Consider the following 17,901-nt stretch of genomic DNA (forward strand, 5'->3'; position numbering starts at 1 on the left):
ATGCCCGACTACAACACGTACAACTGGTAGCCAGCGATGGGAAGTCCCTCCCTTCAAAAAAAAAAATCTAAAATCTTACAACTGGTTGCCAGCGGTGGGATTATCCTCCAAAGTCTTACAATGATCTGACGGTGATCGCAATTGGGCAGGGAATGCGAGAAAACGCGCCTAGGAGAAAGGCGTGTTCTCTCGGGTAACCGACTGTCAAAGACAGGCAAGGAGGGGACCGTCAGGCGTGAGCTCTCGTGTAACAGAATACTGAGGAGAGGAGGGAAGAAGCGGTTAATCCTGGGAAGCCGAGGGAAAGACCACCTGCTCTTGGGCAAGCGAGAAGCGGGGAGCGCCTGGAGGGCGTAGAAAAGGAGGCGTACGCTCGTTGGCTGGTTGCCCGTAGGTGTCCAGCCTAGTGGATTCTCGCCCACGAAACCTCAACCGCACTCGCAGGCGGGCGTCCATCAACGGCTGACGGAGTTGATGCCGAAACATGAACTAGAGGAAGTGGACGCGTGCGCTCTCGGTGACTACAACGAAGAACACCGGAAATACGAGGGAAGACACCGATGGGAAGGGCGCGTTCTCTCGGGAAACCGCGTTGCGGAATTTGGCAGCTAACAGGGGGAGGGGGTACTGTCCCTCGCTCGCTCGCTCGTTCTTTCCTTCGTTCGTTCGTTCGTTCGTTCGTTCGTTGGGGTTATTTGTTTACATTGACAATTATCGCCGATGGTTTCTGCACATTCTTTTTCTATTCAGGCAGGCAATATTATAACGACATTCCTCGCATTGAAAAAAGAAATACGCTGAGTGTACCGAGCAAATGCTTCTTCGTAGAACTGAAATCATCTCAGAGTTATGGACAAGGAAAGGATCGCCCACTTAAATAGCTTGAGCGTGTATTTTAGGAGAAGTGCTAGTTGCTTCTGCGGCACGAGCTAGAGATGAACCTAACCTAGCAAAAGCAGAATCTCTGATTGACTGCGTCTTCCAAATAAGGCTTATGTCCTGGAACGAACACTTTGTTGTTTTGCCTCATTAACCTAACTACTTAGCTCAGTAGTCGCACTTCACGTCACATTATTTTTAAAGGGTGCGCCATTCTAACTGCATGGTTCGGTTCGGGTCCCACAATACACCAGGTATCGTGTGGCACGATACCCCATGGTCGGCATCGAACACGCTACCTCGTACTGAGCACTGCACAGGAATTGCTGTTGAGCTACTAGAGGAATTCCTGAGGCAGTACTTGTTGCCCAAAGCGTAAGTCTTAGGAAAGCGAGGGTGTACGGTTTCGAAATAGGACGATATCTCATGTCTAACGTGAAGAATTTGAATGTGATTGTTTTGCCGGCCTTGCCACCGGGAAGCCCGGGTATACGCATTACCACTTGCGGCATAGAAACCGGCAGAGCTGCGATAAATTGCGAGCAGGAAATTGGCTCTATAATTCTGGAGCCTGTCTAGATGTTCCTCTTTGTTTCATTTCCTTTTATATGCATGAATATATCTCTTATTTATTGCATCGCAGTATCGGTTGTGGCTGGAAGGCGGCTGTCCTCGGCGCCTTGGTCTCCGCATTTCACCTTTTCTGGCTAGTTTATGACAAGAGCAACTTAGTTCGCTTCTCGCACCTTCATATCAAGTGATTGAGCACCTATAGAGAACAAACAGCTGGGTTATATACTTCACCTCACATAAGCTCCAAAGAAAAGAGCAGCATCAGTCACGACATCGTTTCTGCCATTGAGTCACTTCCGCAGACAGTGGTTCTTGCGTCTTCGAACACTACCATTAAAAAGTGAAAATTTGCATTATCTCTAGCGTTTTCAGGCGTAGTCATCGTAAGTAATTTCGTCTCCTTTACGTCAAGTTGACGCAGTTACAATTACTGAGCAACATAACCCTTTGCTGCGAGGCGGTGACGATGCTCATCGTAAAACCTACGTATTCAGGAAAATTCTCGTATTTCGCTGCTGTGATTGGCCATCGACGCGACTTTCGCCTCGCTATCTCACGGATTGTGATCACAAGTGGCGACACCCTCAACGTGCCAGTCACCTAAAGAACTCGTTCACCTATGAGAGTTTTGCGAACACCTACTGTGATCTCGTCTTGTGCAATACTTCTCAGTTTGGCTTATAACTAGACTAAGCTTAGATTACAATGAAAACAGGCCAATTGCGATGTTTATTGCTCACCTAGAGGCCGGAATTTGTGGCACTGCAGGAGATCTTTACAATCATATATTTGATGGTCGGCGAGTTGCGAAATAGCCTGGTTTGTCAGAGTACAAACGTGGCTAGAAAGAAAGTTGGCCTTGCAGTTTTAATTAACCATGTATTGAGAATATACAATAAAATCTCAATGAAATAATGTTAATAATATGCGCAGCTGTTATTAGCCTTCGCAGCAAAAGAAGAAAAGCGTATATTTCTGCAATAAGGAGTAATTTATTTATTTTTCCGTTTTGTGCGGGGCACCTACACAATCTAGCTCGTACTACACAGATAAGTGAAAATGAGTGCTCCTACCTTCAAAAGTATAGGAGTCTTTTCACTTTTCTGGCGTAGGCTGAAATCATAACACTTACTAGCAGGCATCGATATAAAACAACTATTGTTGAATGTCATAATGATAATGCCGCAGCGACTTCCCTCCGCCTTAAGTTTCTTCCATCTTGCTTCATGGGTGACGGCTTTTTCGGATACTTGGACACTGTTTAATGCCCTTTATGATAGAGAGAAAAGCTAAATCTATCCAGCGTTCGCAATGTATGAGTTTTCTTTGCCTAGCCGTGTGCTGCTTACTGCAAACATCGGCAAAACGCAAAATAAGATATAAAGGAAACAGTATTTTGGCCCCATCGTGCAACTTAATTTTAACCACTTTAACCGCAATTACTCTGACACCATGGTGAGAAAGCTGGCTATACAAATTATTTTACTACGTGTTTTTTTTTTATTTCACCATCAGTTTACCTGCGAAATGTGAACAAAATCACTTTTCTTCATTATTGCAAAAGGTTAAGACCTTGAAACCAAATGTAAAAACGGCCACTAACTAGTACATCATTGCGTTGTCCATTGCAACGGGTTACGCAACTTAGCCCGTCTGTCCGCCATTCAGACCGGTGGTTAGCTGCAGAGCAGTCACAGGGGAAAGAGGCGCAGGATACTGACACCCTGCGCCACTGCCATGCGAAACTAGTCGACATTAGCGCGACCTCATGGCTACGGCATGGATAAGCTGGGTGGCCAAAGTTCAAATCTGACGAGGGTGGTGGCAGCAGCAAGTGGGCAGACGAAAGTTGGCTTCTTACGGAAGTACGTAATTATTATCGAAGTTCGAAAGCACGTTTTTGCTTATTTCAGCCTCTTTATAAAACTGCGTCAATAAACATACAAAGTAACAGTAGGAAGAAACGCAATGATCCAAAGGCTCTTCTTCATGTCATCTATTGCCCAATACCAGCCTCGTATGTGAATGGGTTTACTTATTTATTTATTTATTTATTTATTTATTTATTTATTTATTTATTTATTCATTTATTAATTTATTTATTTATTTATTTATTTATTTATTTATTTATTTATTTATTTATTTATTTATGTATAGATACTGCAACCCCGACTTGCGGTTTTAGAGTGGAGTTACATTTGTTGGGTTTTCAAGATTGGTCAACAACAGTAACAATAACAGAAATACACGTAAAGCAAGTACTTAATTTGGCAATGTAAGCACAGTGATGTACCGGAACCAGCACACGAGCATATAATAAGTTTAGCGCCACATGCGAGACAAGTCACTGCTGTAGGTATACAGGAACAAGGATTATGGATGGTTGTGAGAAGACCTGCATTAATAAGTTTCTTTCCATTTAGTTATTGCCCTATAAAAAAGCTAATCTTAAAAGTGTTATTTCGAGTGGAAAAAGGAGTTATGATCAAAACGTGTCTCTTCCTCGTGGCGTATCCTGTAAAAAAAGAAATTGTCTGCGACATTTCAACGTCATAATAAAATTAAACTACACGAAACAAAAATTTCAATCTCAAAACACGATTTCCTTGCGTTAGCACTAGGAGGTTGGCTTTTGATAATAATGATGTGATCGAGGTTCGCCCTAAATCTATTATAAATAAATCCCACCGCTCTCTTTTGCATTTGTTGAATTTGGTTAACATGTTCCTGAGTGTACGGTTACCAAATTATAGATGCATAATCTTTGCCTTAAACGAAAATTGCCTTAAACGCAATCAGGCAAACAGCGGGAGTAGAAAGTTCGAGAGCTCATCTTAGCGAAAAAGTTTATTGTTAGATGAGCTACTTACAGCGTTTGTGTGTTTTGTCGAGCTAAGGTGATGTGAAATCCAAAGACCAAGACACTTGTAGTGCTTCGCTTACAAAAGAAAGACGTTCCAAGCTGAATATGTGTAATTAAGAGGATTACGTTTATGGGAAGTTTTCATTAAAATGGTCTTTTTAAAATTAATATGCATTTGGCATTTATCACACCAAGGAACAACTCTTTGAAGTGCTCCGTTCAAATGAATTTGATCTTGCTCGCTTTTGATTTCCGAATAATAGATGCAGTCATCTCTATAAAACTTAACTTTTACTGGTATTTCTAGTATTTATGCTTCATAAATAAAGTAAACAAAAGAAACAAACGGGGCCCGAACACAGAGCCCTCAGGGACACTAAAGTCAACTGGTACTGTGTGAGACTGGGATCACTGAAGGATACATAGGATACATAGGATACAATATGCCGGTTTTCAATTATATAGATAAGCAGAAATCCAATTTATAAGCTGAGAGCTTCTACACATTAGATATACCATACCGAGCAGTTTACGGTGACAGACAATAAAAAGGTTCAGTGAAATTCATAAAAAAATGCATCAATCTGTTTTCCGGAATTTATAGCTTAAGCAAAATCATGTATGGTAGTTACTAATTGAGTGCAAATCGAAAACCCTTTCCTAAATCTATGTTGTGTACTTGACAAAATATTATACTTATCTGAAAATTCCGAAATATGCTTATGTATTTTATGTTCAAGAATTATACATGAAGTGGAAATTAAGGAGATTGGGCGACAATTAGTAAGGTCATTTGTGCTTCCACTCTTACGAATGGGCTTGACTCTGGCTGGCGGTTACCCAGTCACATGGAACTGGGCTCTCATTTAAAGTTTTAAAGAATAGAACCAGAAGATACCTTCAAACCCACTCAGCATAAAATTTTAGGAACTCAATCGGTATTTCATCTGGCCCAGGAGACTTTTTTGCATTAAGTTGCAAAAGTAATTCAAACAACCCTGCTAACTAATTGTGCTGTTAGATATAGGTGGACATGACACATCAAAACTCGTAAGCACTGCGTTGTCCTTAGTGAATATTGATTTAAAATGAGCATTTAAAGCTTTAGAAATAACAACACAGTCGCTAGTTTCTACACCGTTAATTTTGAAAACATCACTGGTGACAGTATTTGCGGACATCAGACTCCAGAAGCTCTCAGGAGACGACGGTATGAAAGTGGGAAACTGCTCCCCTAAATAGCGTTCCTTGTCAACCGAAACATTTGTCTTCTCTTGTCAAGAATGTTCCAATACTCGCTGCTGGAGAGCACCTACGGCATTAAAGTAGCGTGCTTTATTTTTTAACAGTTTTAATCGTCTTTGCATCGGCAACGTCTCCCGCGAAATCCAGGGGTCCTTTTCTTTCCATTTCTTCGTCTTTACAATACGTGGAACAAATCTTTTCAATGCAGTCAATTATGAATATCCCCAAAGCTATTTCATAAACCCTGAATATCTGCATTACTACATCCAAGAAGGGGTTACTCGTGACGTCAGCGACGGTGCCGCCGAGCCCACACAAGAATAGATGTCTGAACAAATAACTAAAATTCGAATTAGGGCCCTTAGATTTGTTACCTCAAAGCATTCCAGGCATGGCAATAATATAGCGCTCCGCATTCATGCTCGAATGACAACGCTTGCTAGTTGGCAAACGGTAGTCTGCTTCAATTGGTTGATGTAACTGCCTGTCCAAGCTATAGTGGGCCAACGTCTTTAAACAGGGAGGCTATACAATACTGTTTTATTCGCAGCCGCCTTGTGCCAACCGGCTTTCTCTCTTATCACTCACAAGCTAGTTGGCCGAAATTATTTATCTGAATATTAAATACTTCAATATTTGCGCCAATTAAAATGTCAAGCATAACATAGGAGTCATTCGAAGTCACTATACTTATCCCAGTTTTCTTTCTTTGCCTTTCGATATTGCATCCACACGAGCAAAGAAGAATGCGGGGCGAGTGCGTGCCCTCGTATCATGGGCGCGCAACAGCAGCGCCCACAAAAGAAGTTGCAAATGACTAGCACTACTATCGGTGCCCGTTTCGATGGCCGCCTAAATGTGACAAGGCTGCGATGTAACGGGAGCTATACGCAAAACTTCCCCGCTTCTGCCGTACATCTCACTGCCGCCCTAAGCAAGTTCACAGTCGTCTAGTGCAAGCAGAAGCCGACAGCTACACGACTGCCGTGTCCGATTTACGTGCCCGTCAAGTCCAGCCATTCCGTACAGTTAGTTGCACTAGCATGCGCCTAGAACACACCCAGTTGCGCCTAGTATACGCCTAGTGTCACATGGTTGCGCCTAGCATGCGCCTAGTTGTGCCTAGCATGCGCCTAGTCACGCCTAGTTGCGCCTAGCATGCGCCTAGCTGCGCCTAGCATGTGCCTAATAGCGCCTAGCATGCGCCTAGTTGCCCTTGTTGCACCTAGAATGCACCTAGTTGCGCCTAGTTGCACCTATCACGCGCCTAGTCGCGAATAGCATGCGTCTAGTGATGCATAGTTGCACCTATTTGCGCCTAACAAGCGCCTAGCTGCGCTTAGTTGCACCTAGTTGGACCTAGTCGCACCCAGCATGTGCCTAGTTGCGCCTAGCATGCGCCTAGTGGCGCCTAGCATGCGCCCAGTGATGCCTAGAATGCGCCTAGTTACGCGTAGCAAGCGCCTAGTTGCACCTTGTTGCGCCTAGCATGCGCCTAGTTGCGTCTAGTTGCTCCTAGCAAGCGCCTAGATGCACCTAGTTGTGCCTAGCATGCACATAGTTGCGTCTAATTTCGCCTAGCATGCGCCTAGTTGCGCCTAGTGGCGCCTAGCATGAGCCTAGTTGCGCCTAGCTTGAGCCTAGTTGCGCCTAGCATGCACCTAGTCGGGAATAGCGTGCGCCTAGGTGCGCCTAGCATGCTCCTAGTTGCACATATTTGCTCCTAGCTGCGCCTGGTTGCGCGTAGCATGCGCCTTGTGGCGCCTAGTTGCACCTACCATGCGCCTAGTCGCGAATACCATGCGCCTAGTGTCGCCTATGTTCGCCGAGTTGCACCTATTTGGGCCTAGCATGCGCCTAGCTGCGCTTAGTTGCGCCTAGCATGCACCTAGTGGCACCTAGTTGCAACTGGCACGCGCCTAGTTGCGCCTAGGGGCGCCTAGCATGCGCCTAGTGGCGCCTAATTGCGACTAGCAGCTCCTAGCATGCGCCTAGCTGCGCCTAGCATGGGCCTAGCTCCGCCTAGCATGCGCCTAGTGGCGCCTAGCATACGCCTAGTTGCGCCTAGCATGCACCTAGTTGCGGCTAGCATGCGCCTCGTTGCGCCTAGCATTCACATAGTTGCGCCTAGTCGCGAATAGCATGCGCCTGGTGGTGCCTAGTTGCGCCAAGCATGCGCTAGTTGCTTCTATTTGCGCCTAGCATGCGCCTAGCGGCGCTTAGTTGCGCCTAGTCCCGCCCAGCATGCGACTTGCTGCGCGTTGCGCCTAGCTGCGCCTAGTTGCGCCTAGGATGCACCTAGTTGCGCCTCGTTGTGCCTAGCATACACCTAGTTGCGCCTAGTTTCACGTAGCATGCGCCTAGTCGCGAATAGCATGCGCCTAGTGGCGCCTAATTGCGCCTAGCATGCGCTAGTTGCTTCTATTTGCGCCTAGCATGCGCCTAGCGGCACCTAGTTGCGCCTAGTTGCTCCCAGCATGCGACTTGTTGCGCCTAGCTGCGCCTAGCATGCGCCTAGTTGCGCCTAGTGGCGCCTAGGATGCACCTAGTTGCGCTTAGCATGCAGCTAGTTGCACCTAGTTGTGCCTAGTTGGGCCTTGTTGCTCCTAGATGCGCCTAGTTGCGCCTAGCGTGCGCCTATATGGCCTAGTTGCGCCTAGCGTGCGCCTAGTGGCGTCTAGGATGCGCCTAGTTGCGTCTAGCATGCGTCCAGCGGCACCTAGCATGCGCCTAGCTGCGCCTGCCATGCGCGACAGCGCACGGTAGGCGCATGCTAGGCGCCTGACGCGCGCTGTCTTCACACCTTTGTTCGCGTTTGTGCCCAACTAGGAAACGCGGGAACAGTAATTAGGATCATTGTAGCAAACTGGAAACTGTTTAATGAAACGTCTACAACTTTAATATTCGAGTTCGGGCAGATATAGAAGATTTTAGTATTGTAGGTAAATAACTTTGATCAATGAACAAAAAAAAAATTCGCGGTTAGCGCAAGGGGACTGCCGGCTGAACACTGTTGTGTCATCGTCGTTTCTCTTAGCCCCCTTGTTTTCAACAGCTTGGCCCATGCTAGGTGGTGGACGCGATACGTGCCTCTCAAAGAATCGCATTTTACGTTTTTGGTAGACTAGGCTACTCATCTTGTAGATAAGGCAACGACGATGCCCAGGCTCTTTTTTTCTAGCGCATTTCTGTAGCGTTCTTGATAGATTAAGTGATGTTCTAGTATTGCGTGGTTTTAGTCAATCTGTTCCGTTTCGCGCTTACTACGGATAAATGCGATGTGACATTGAGAGGGTGCGCTTTCACCAATTTATTCACGGTACTCTTAGTGTATTGCTATTTCATTCTGTATTTTTTTGTATTGTACTACGCCTAAACATGTGAACATGTGCGTGCAGTGCCGGTTCGCTTTAATACGTTCAACGTCACATTAGGACATTTTGCAGTCTCAACACGAAATCCTCTGCCTAAGCACCCCTGCCAATTGCACTTAATGAGATGTGCCTTCGCCTGAGAAAAACTTGACGAAGCCAGTTTTATTTGTAAGGAAATATAAGGTAAATTTATTACTACACTCTTAGCACGATAACGTTTATTAAAGGGGAATATTCTCCGAAATTTTTGCACTTATATATAGAAATTAGATAGTAACTTTTACTCATGTAATCTTTAATACAGGGACACTTTTGCGTACCTATAAAAAAGTATCCTTTCGACGTAGGCAACGGAAAGTTCTTGAACTTCGGCTTACCTTCTGAAATACCTTATTTTTTAAAGCGTTGCTCAATGAGTTACGTTAGTGCACTGCAGGAAAGTTCAATTGATGGCCGAAAAAGTCATGTACAAAATTCATGGGCATCCGCTGAAGGACACGCTTGTGAAGACGTGTACGATTCTACGCCTGTACGAAAGGTCACAAAAAAGTTCATAAAGATAGCCGGAGGGGCTACGTCCAAGATTTTTGGACATGACTTTGTTTAAATTAAATAAATATGCAGGTGTTAAGACAAAATGAAATTTTTTGGTGTGAAAGCTTTAGAGCAGCGACAGAAATCAGGATTTGCGCGATAGGCAATACAATTATTCAAGGACAAAATTTTAGTAATTAGCTTTTTTCATTTTTGTTTCTTTAGGGGACATGCCATAGTATATTGAATGCAGCCAGTACTGAAATTGTGCCTGGCACGACTTTCCAGAAATTGGTAGTCGGAATCTGCAATGAAGTTCGTTGCTGTTTTAGTGATTGTTTCTGCTCACTCTGCAGCAACATTCTGTACATAACCATCTCGAGTGGAACATCAATACATTATATGGCATGTTTGCTGTATGTGTTCTTGAGAATATTCTGCGGCTCAATGCTTCCAGCAATCAGATATGGAGTGCTGATTGAACGGCTCTGGCGTTAACCACAATTGATTATTTACACGATAATCAGACAAGTATTGGTATGTTCCTACAAACGATTATTGTAGAAATTCTGTTGCGATTGCTATAAACTTGTTCAGCAGAAACCAACATTTCAACTCAAATTCTATATTTTTAGTATTCAAACACAGTCCGGATCATAGTGTATAAATCACCTTTGCCGACTTGCTCTACTTTCAGCTCAGGTCATTTACACAAGGCAGATTGCAGCAATTAGTATACAGGGTGTTTCAGGTAACTTTAGCCAGAGCTTAAAAATATGCCGGTGCACTCTAAGACGACGCGACGAAGTGCATATTACTCACTTTTGTATGTATGTGTCAGGCTATCTTTCTGTATTTTGCACAATTAGATAATTAGTCACAATTAATTAGCCAAGTACTGCAGCAACGAAGCTAGGGAAAGAATTCGAATTAGGAAGTTGCAGAGCGGTTTGCAAAACGTCCGAATAAAGAATTTCACTCTTTCTATCGATTAAGTATTGGTGTTTTTCAGCTTACTGCAGATGTCCGCGAAATACAAAAAAAAAAGAAACACCACGTGACAAGCCTGCTTGGGTGCCGTGATTACACTGCTCTCAAGCGTTCCGCGCACAAACTTGCATGGCATTTAGCCGGATGAGCTGCCGCTGCGACTACGAGAACATTGTTAAAATGTATTGTTTTGTATGTTGCCATGTCGGTAAAAAAGAAAAAAAGAAAGCCACTGCGACTGCTTATGGCTAGCATGAACCACCGTGAGGGAAGCACATCGTTTGCGTAAATCGCATAGCCTCACTGCCCTGTCGCCTTTTAAGCGACTGCACGGCCTGCTAGATGCTATGTTCGTTTGTACGCTGACATTTTGGGAGCTCAAGGCCGCTCAATTTTTTTCTTCATGACCATGAAGCAATAGTGAAAAAAACCTTCGAGCAAAGCGCTGCGTGGCAGCACGCATTTATTGCTACAGCAGCACCAGGTATGATGCAAATGGGCATAAATGTTGAAGGTTCGTGTACAATATGTCTAAATACAAATACATACAAGTTTTAGGCTATCATAAGGCAGACGATCTCTGCCCTGTTGAGGGCAAAATCATGTCTGTTTGCCGCCAGTATGTCAGTTGTTAATTCTCCGATCTCCTTGCTCGTCAGTCGAGTCTACAAAAACAGAATAGTAATCTTAAAATCTTATATTTATTTCTTTAAGTCGCACAGAAAACAGCTATCAACATGTAATGAAAGATGCATAAATTACCCACAAATAGAAGAAACATTGCCACAGAACATATAATGAAACACACAAAACTTAAGTATGTTCTATCAAGGAAATGTTGTTAACAATAAAAATTCAAGCTTATATATTTAAAAATTAATAACGAATTCAAAGTAATAATGGAAAGTAATTCACAAGTCATTTCGTACTCCACTCCAGTAGAAAAAACAACACCGCGAAAATGTGACAGTTTAACAGTAAAAACGCGATATAAAGTGATGTTAACAAACTGAATTACCGTAATTATTATTATTTGATTAAGGATAATTTACAATTAACTTGTAAACATATGACCGTATCAGCACAAAACACCAGTTCCGTGCATGACGTGTAATGCTGTGCGTACGCACAAAAGTGCAACATATACTCGAGCTTTAAGAATAAAAAACACGGTAACTTACAGAGATAAAACTGAGCAGCGTAAGCAGGAGCATGAATTGACGGGGAAATATACGACACGCACACACACCAGCAAATAAATAATTGAGCAAGAAGCATTGCTTACGTACCTAGGTCCATCTTAAAACTTTTTAGTGCGCAACCAAAGAGGGACGAAGAATAGGGGCAACACAAGGACGAGCGCTTTCTAACAACTGGTTTTATTTTTGAGGAACCACCTGTTTAAATACCCATAGATAGATAAATAAAATTCACCCCGAAAGAAAAATTAGGAAAGAATGTAACGTGTGCGATGGCATCATTGACATCAGACAGATGCTGGCGGGCTGTCGCGCGACTCTCGCTGACCCCGAAGAAAAATGGCTTTACTGGCACAAGATGACATCAAGCTCTTCATATCAAGGTCAACTACGGGCTGTCCAGAGGGTCCATGATGACGCCATAAGGCTCGACCTGGCGGTGCCGACGTGGAGGCGGCCCGCCTCGGTCTGAAAAGACCGGGCTTCAGGACACTAATAAAGTTTTGTGAATGAATGAATGAATCAGTGCTGGGGTTGCCGCACGTAGGGAACTTTATTTTATTTTATTTTTTCCTAAGTTTATGTGGAGACCCTCTATAAACTTGTGTTATCAGTTGTTTGCATAATTCTTCGTTTTGCATGTTTGCCTTTACCCGTTTTAGTATTTTGTTAGCTTTACTTTTCAATAAATCCATTGGGGCCAATCCCCCGCCGTGGGTACGAGCCATGTTTCTAGGCAACAATAACAACAACATCATTGGTGTGTGCCAGTGGTGCTGAGAAACAATAACTTCATGGGCTGCTCATTTCAGCCACCGAACGTCAGATGCTTCGCTGAACATAGGCCGCACAATCTTGTGTTCTTACTCGTATGTTTTTAGAACTGCTAGCGCAGGCTAGACGTCCACAAGTGGCGTGTGATTTTCACCTGCATATTGTTAAATTTTGGTGTGGCCACTATAGACGTTAAACATTTCCTTCGCCTGAGAAAGGCACAGCTTCAGATGCGCAGGAAAGGACGGTAGTAGTAACTGCATAGCTTATGACGCCGCACGGAGGGCCTCTCAGATCACGAAGTTAATGGCGTAGCAGTGCTTAAAGTCGGGACCAGTCGGGACCAGGGCCCCGTCCTGCTTCAATTTTGGGGGATGGGCTCGCCCGCTCTTGGCAGGTGAACAGTAGCATTGCTGTTCGACAGGTGCTGCAGGTGCTTTTATTGCCAGTGGTGTCTTGCGCGGAGCAATTCTAACTGCAATGTTTTGACTAATTATGTATTTGCGACGAGCAGGTTGATGTGGCTGTAGTGAAGGCTGGCTCCGAAATGTCAGTAAAATCGTGCTATTTTTCTTACGGGCTTCAGTTATTTGACCGGTTTCACTGCCGCATCCAGTAATTAAACGCTTCACTCTGATATATATATATATATATATATATATATATATATATATATATATATATATATATATATATATATATATATATACCAGTGACCACCCGCGGCCACCCAATAGGGGCCCCCCTCTACTGAAAGGAAACATTCAACCTTGTGGCGTAGGGTGTGTCATGTGTCTTCGGCGTCATTCACGAATACGAATCAACCCCAACTCGCTCAGTTCTTTATCTTATGAGATAAGCCTTGTGCTTCAAAAGCCAAGCTGCTGTACGACACCACACAGCCTGTTAGCATCGTGCTCCGAAAGGGGCGAAAGTGAGTACCAATTGATTTAGTGGCACATGAATTATTTAAATAGAAAACACTAGGTTAACCAGCCATTCGGAGCGTTAAGGCTGAACGCCCACACCGAAAGTGCTGAGGTGACGTCGACGTAACTCCGCCCATGCTAGCTTAGCAGAAAAGAAAATCGGGCCAGTTGACATTGGCCAGACATGATATACTCTTGAGACACATAAGAGAAAAGGCGAAGGCAACACACACTTGAATTTCTGCACTCAGAAACATTCACCTACTCATATGACCCAATTTATTGATCCATAAAGCAAGTTCACTTTGCCACAGCAAATGACAATTGTGTGGTGCGCTCCCACATGGGAACGCAAAGCGTTAAAAAAAATCGAAGGTGCTTAAGCTTCACGTTTACGAGTAGAACGCGATAGCATTCAAAGATCTCAGACTGCTTCTCAAGCTTCCAGGCAAATGGAGCTTATGTGACCGTAACGTCTACTGGGAAACGCTGGTGGCGAACGCTATGCACGAAGGCGAGCTTTCTGGTAGAAACGCGGCTCTTGCGTCGGCCGATCTAGCTGGCATGGCACAGCCGCACCAAAGAAGTTACACCATTGTCAGGTTTATGCTATTGTTTCACGCTTTTAATATTTAAGTCTGACAATATTTAACATAAAAGGACATGCGCTGTCGGTGTTTTGTTTCAGGACATTTGTTTGTGGGCTGTCATTCTCAAAGTTCTTCAAAATAACTTTGTCAAGAATATAAGACATTGTATGAGCAACTTTAGGGATTGAATGGCATGGCAATATAACTAGCATATGCCGCATGTCATATAGCAAGGCGTGGCATATACACATACCTAAAGATATACGGCCGTTTTCCTTCGTCGGGACGCCTACGCCGACACCGAGTTTTCTGCGACAGGGTCCGTTAACACTGTAGCGTTAATAAATCGACGTCAATGTTCATCACTGAATAAGCAGCCACTGTATACGCTTATTCGTTTATAGAGCATTTGCAACATAATACTTATACGATCAGCCGTCACGAGCAAGGACAAGGCGCTTTGCTATTGAACGCTCGAGTGAAGTGCTGCACTTTTAGAACTGTTAAGAAGGAGAAATCGGCAGTGGCTTATAGACTCTTAAACAAATGTACACTCTCTGGGGTGTATATTTGCCACACAATAACAATCGTCATCTGCCTTGCTTGCGTTTCCTTTCTTGAAAACGCTGCGCCCTCTACTTTCCTGTCGGGAATGCTATGTCATGCTGATAACGCGCATGCCATTCGTTACTGAGAAGTATGCATATTAAAAACAGTTGCACCATTTGGGGTGTATATTTGCCGCACAACCATAATCGTCATCTGTCTTGTCCGCATTTCTTTCTTTAACGCGGCGAGTTCGGTACTTTCCAGTAACAAACGGCATGCGCGTTATCAGCATGACATAGCATTCTTGACAGGAAAGTAAGTTGAATGCAAGCAAAAGTGAATTCCTATAAGCGAGAAGAGCATTCGGTTGGGCTCTTAAAACAACGCTGCAGGTCACCACTCGATGATTGCGTTGCCGGTTACGTACATTTCAAGTCAGGAAATTGGTATACAGTCCAGCCCACATATAACGAACTTGATCGTCACGTGGCATTTGTTCGTTGTATCCAAAGTTCGTACTAAGTGGACCACCTATAATACGGGAAAAAAGAGCAAGCGAGACGAAAGTTCACTTTATTTTTGAAAAAAGTCCGTGATGCATGTCTGCTTCTTCAAAGCTGATCGCATCACTGCCGTTCCTAATTTTTCCAGCGCGGTAATATGTTTCCAGATTCCAGAGATAAAACAAAAATATTGAAGAACTGCACCAAACTAAAAGGTACCACCATATCAGTCAGCGAAGATTTCTCGTTAAGGGTGCGTAATATTAGGAAACAACTATGGGATAGCTGCAAGACCAATCGAGAAAATAAGGATAAAGTCACATTGATGTTTGATAAAATTAAGGTTAATGATGACGTGTTCGTTTGGGACGAAGAAAGTGGTGACAAAGTAGCATTAAACAGAAAAAAGCAGAACTTTGCAAAAAACGGGAACAGCCTGACCAACAAGAAAAGCTAACTATAGTGAACATTAATTCCAGAAGCGTTGTAAACAAAACCGAAGAATTAGAAGCATTTCTTCTGGAGCACTCTCCGCAAATAGTCACAATCAGTGAAACATGGCTGTCGTCACGAATTCCGAGCAACAGTATCTTTCCACCCGGCTATATTGTCCTGCGTAAAGATAGATGCACCCGGGGGGGTGGTGTTGCAATTTTGGTGAGAGACGACATTCCAGCGATGCCCATGCCTGACGTACATGGTATAGAAGCACTGTGGTGTAAGATTACTGTCGGTCAATTTGTATTCTTCGTCGGAACTATGTACCGGCCCCCAAACGCCGATTACAGTACACTTCACGCACTGGCTGATTACATGCAACGTCATCTTCAGGATACTCATAAAATTATACTCACGGGTGACTATAACCTACCCTCAATAGACTGGACAACGCTCGAGGGTGGGACTGCCGATCCGTCCTGCGCAGAAGCACTGCTGGAAATTGCCTTTAACTTTAGCCTTAAGCAGATTATACATGCACCAACACGTGTAACCACGAAAACCAGCAATATATTAGACCTCACCTTCTTAAGCGACAATATTCCCGATAACGCAATCTCTTGGGAAACAGTCAATGGCATTGCAGATCACAAAGCAACCATATGTTCATTAACAATACACAACCGGCCGCGAGCGCGAAAGAAAAAGACTCAAATATACGACTGGACAAATGCCGATGACGTTGGTGTTCTTGACTTCCTAGAAGAATCTTACCCAGAATTCCTTCGTTGTTTCCACGATGGAAGCATACCAACTGATAACCTATGGGTGCTTTTCAGGGCCAATGTTGATCACTGTCTCAGAAAATTCATTCCTAAGAAAATAAAAACCGTACGCAAAACGAACCCATGGATATCAAGAGAGATTATACATTTAAAACGAAGAATTGCAAGACTCAGAAAACTTAGAAACAAAAGAACTTCTTTCATCAATTGTACAAGAAAAATTAGCGAACTTTCTCACGCGTTGAAGACAGCAGCGAAAACTGCCAAACAAAAGTACTTAGATGAAACCTTAAATAACTTCATTAAAAAATCCCCTCATAAATTTTGGCGCTATCTCAAATCTAGGGTTCCGAAGAAGAGTAACTTATTGCCAACAGAAGCCTTAACCAAGGCTACCCAATTTAATCAATTTTTCCAATCAGTTTTCACAGTAGACAATAACACTATCCCAGACAAGATCGCACAGAGAAGTGACATAGGTGAAGTACCATGTGAGCTAAATATAACGGAAGCGGGAATTCTTTCTTTATTACTTAATCTTGATATAAAAACTTCCAGCGGCCCAGATAACATTCCAAATACATTTCTCAGAAGGTACGCTGAATGGGTTTCCAAATACTTATTGCTAATTTTTACAAAATCATTGAAAACTTCTGAGGTTCCTCAAGAATGGAAAATTGCAAAAATTATTCCGATACATAAATCAGGTGACGCTACAAATCCCTCCAACTTCCGTCCTGTTTCACTCACTTGTACAGCAGGGAAAATTTTTGAGCATTTAATATTAAAACACATCGTAACTTTTGTTGAAAGTCATTCTCTAATTAACCCTAACCAACATGGATTTAGGAGTGGTTTGTCTACAACAACTCAATTAATAGAGACTATTCATGACCTAGCATTAACAATCGATAAGCAAGGCCAGGTAGACATAATTTTTCTAGACCTATCAAAAGCTTTTGATCGGGTATCGCATCCAAAACTAATCCACAAGCTGCAAGGAATTCTGGGACACGGTATTCTTACAAAATGGTTAAAAGAATATTTGTCAGGACCTCAACAATTCGTTCATTTCGAAGGCCAATCCTCAGACTACGTTGAAGTTTTATCCGGTGTGCCCCAGGGCACAGTTTTAGCTCCCATTCTCTTCCTTCTTTTTATTAACGACATCGCAAATGGCATTGACGCAACGGTACGCATGTTCGCAGATGACTGCATTATTTATAAACAAATACAGACCAAGGATGATCAGGTTGTTCTGAATGACGCACTTAAAAATATAACAAAATGGTGTCAAGACTGGCAGATGACGCTAAATGTAGAAAAAACTGTCTGCATGACAGTAACGAGAAAGAAAGAACCACTAACCTTTCCATACGAAATTCAACAAAGAGAACTAAATAGGGTAGAAGAATACAAGCATTTAGGTATAATTATTTCTTCTGATCTAAAATGGAACAAACACGTGTCATACGTGGCAACAAAATCTCTCTCAGCGCTTTTTTCCCTCAAACGGTCCCTCAGATATGCTTCACCCAACACCAAACTACTTGCGTACACGTCACTCATTGGCTCCGTTATAGAATACGGCGCCATATGCTGGTTTCCATACACTAAATGTGCCATAGCGAAGTTAGAGAACGTACAAAGAAAAGCACTAAGATTCATTTATAATA

At 43.3% G+C, this 17,901-nt stretch overlaps 1 long non-coding RNA gene across 2 annotated transcripts in view; it reads left to right on the forward strand.

Moving 5' to 3' along the window:
* Positions 1-1,706: 1,706 nt before the first annotated feature.
* LOC140217407 (uncharacterized) overlaps positions 1,707-17,901 on the forward strand; it is a 44,497-nt gene continuing 28,302 nt past the window's right edge. For both annotated transcript variants that reach the window (XR_011893972.1, XR_011893971.1), the window contains exon 1: positions 1,707-1,835. This is a non-coding gene — a long non-coding RNA (uncharacterized lncRNA). The remainder of the gene's footprint in view (positions 1,836-17,901) is intronic.

This window comes from Dermacentor andersoni, chromosome 4 (genome assembly GCF_023375885.2).
Source record: "Dermacentor andersoni chromosome 4, qqDerAnde1_hic_scaffold, whole genome shotgun sequence".
NCBI lineage: Eukaryota > Metazoa > Arthropoda > Arachnida > Ixodida > Ixodidae > Dermacentor > Dermacentor andersoni.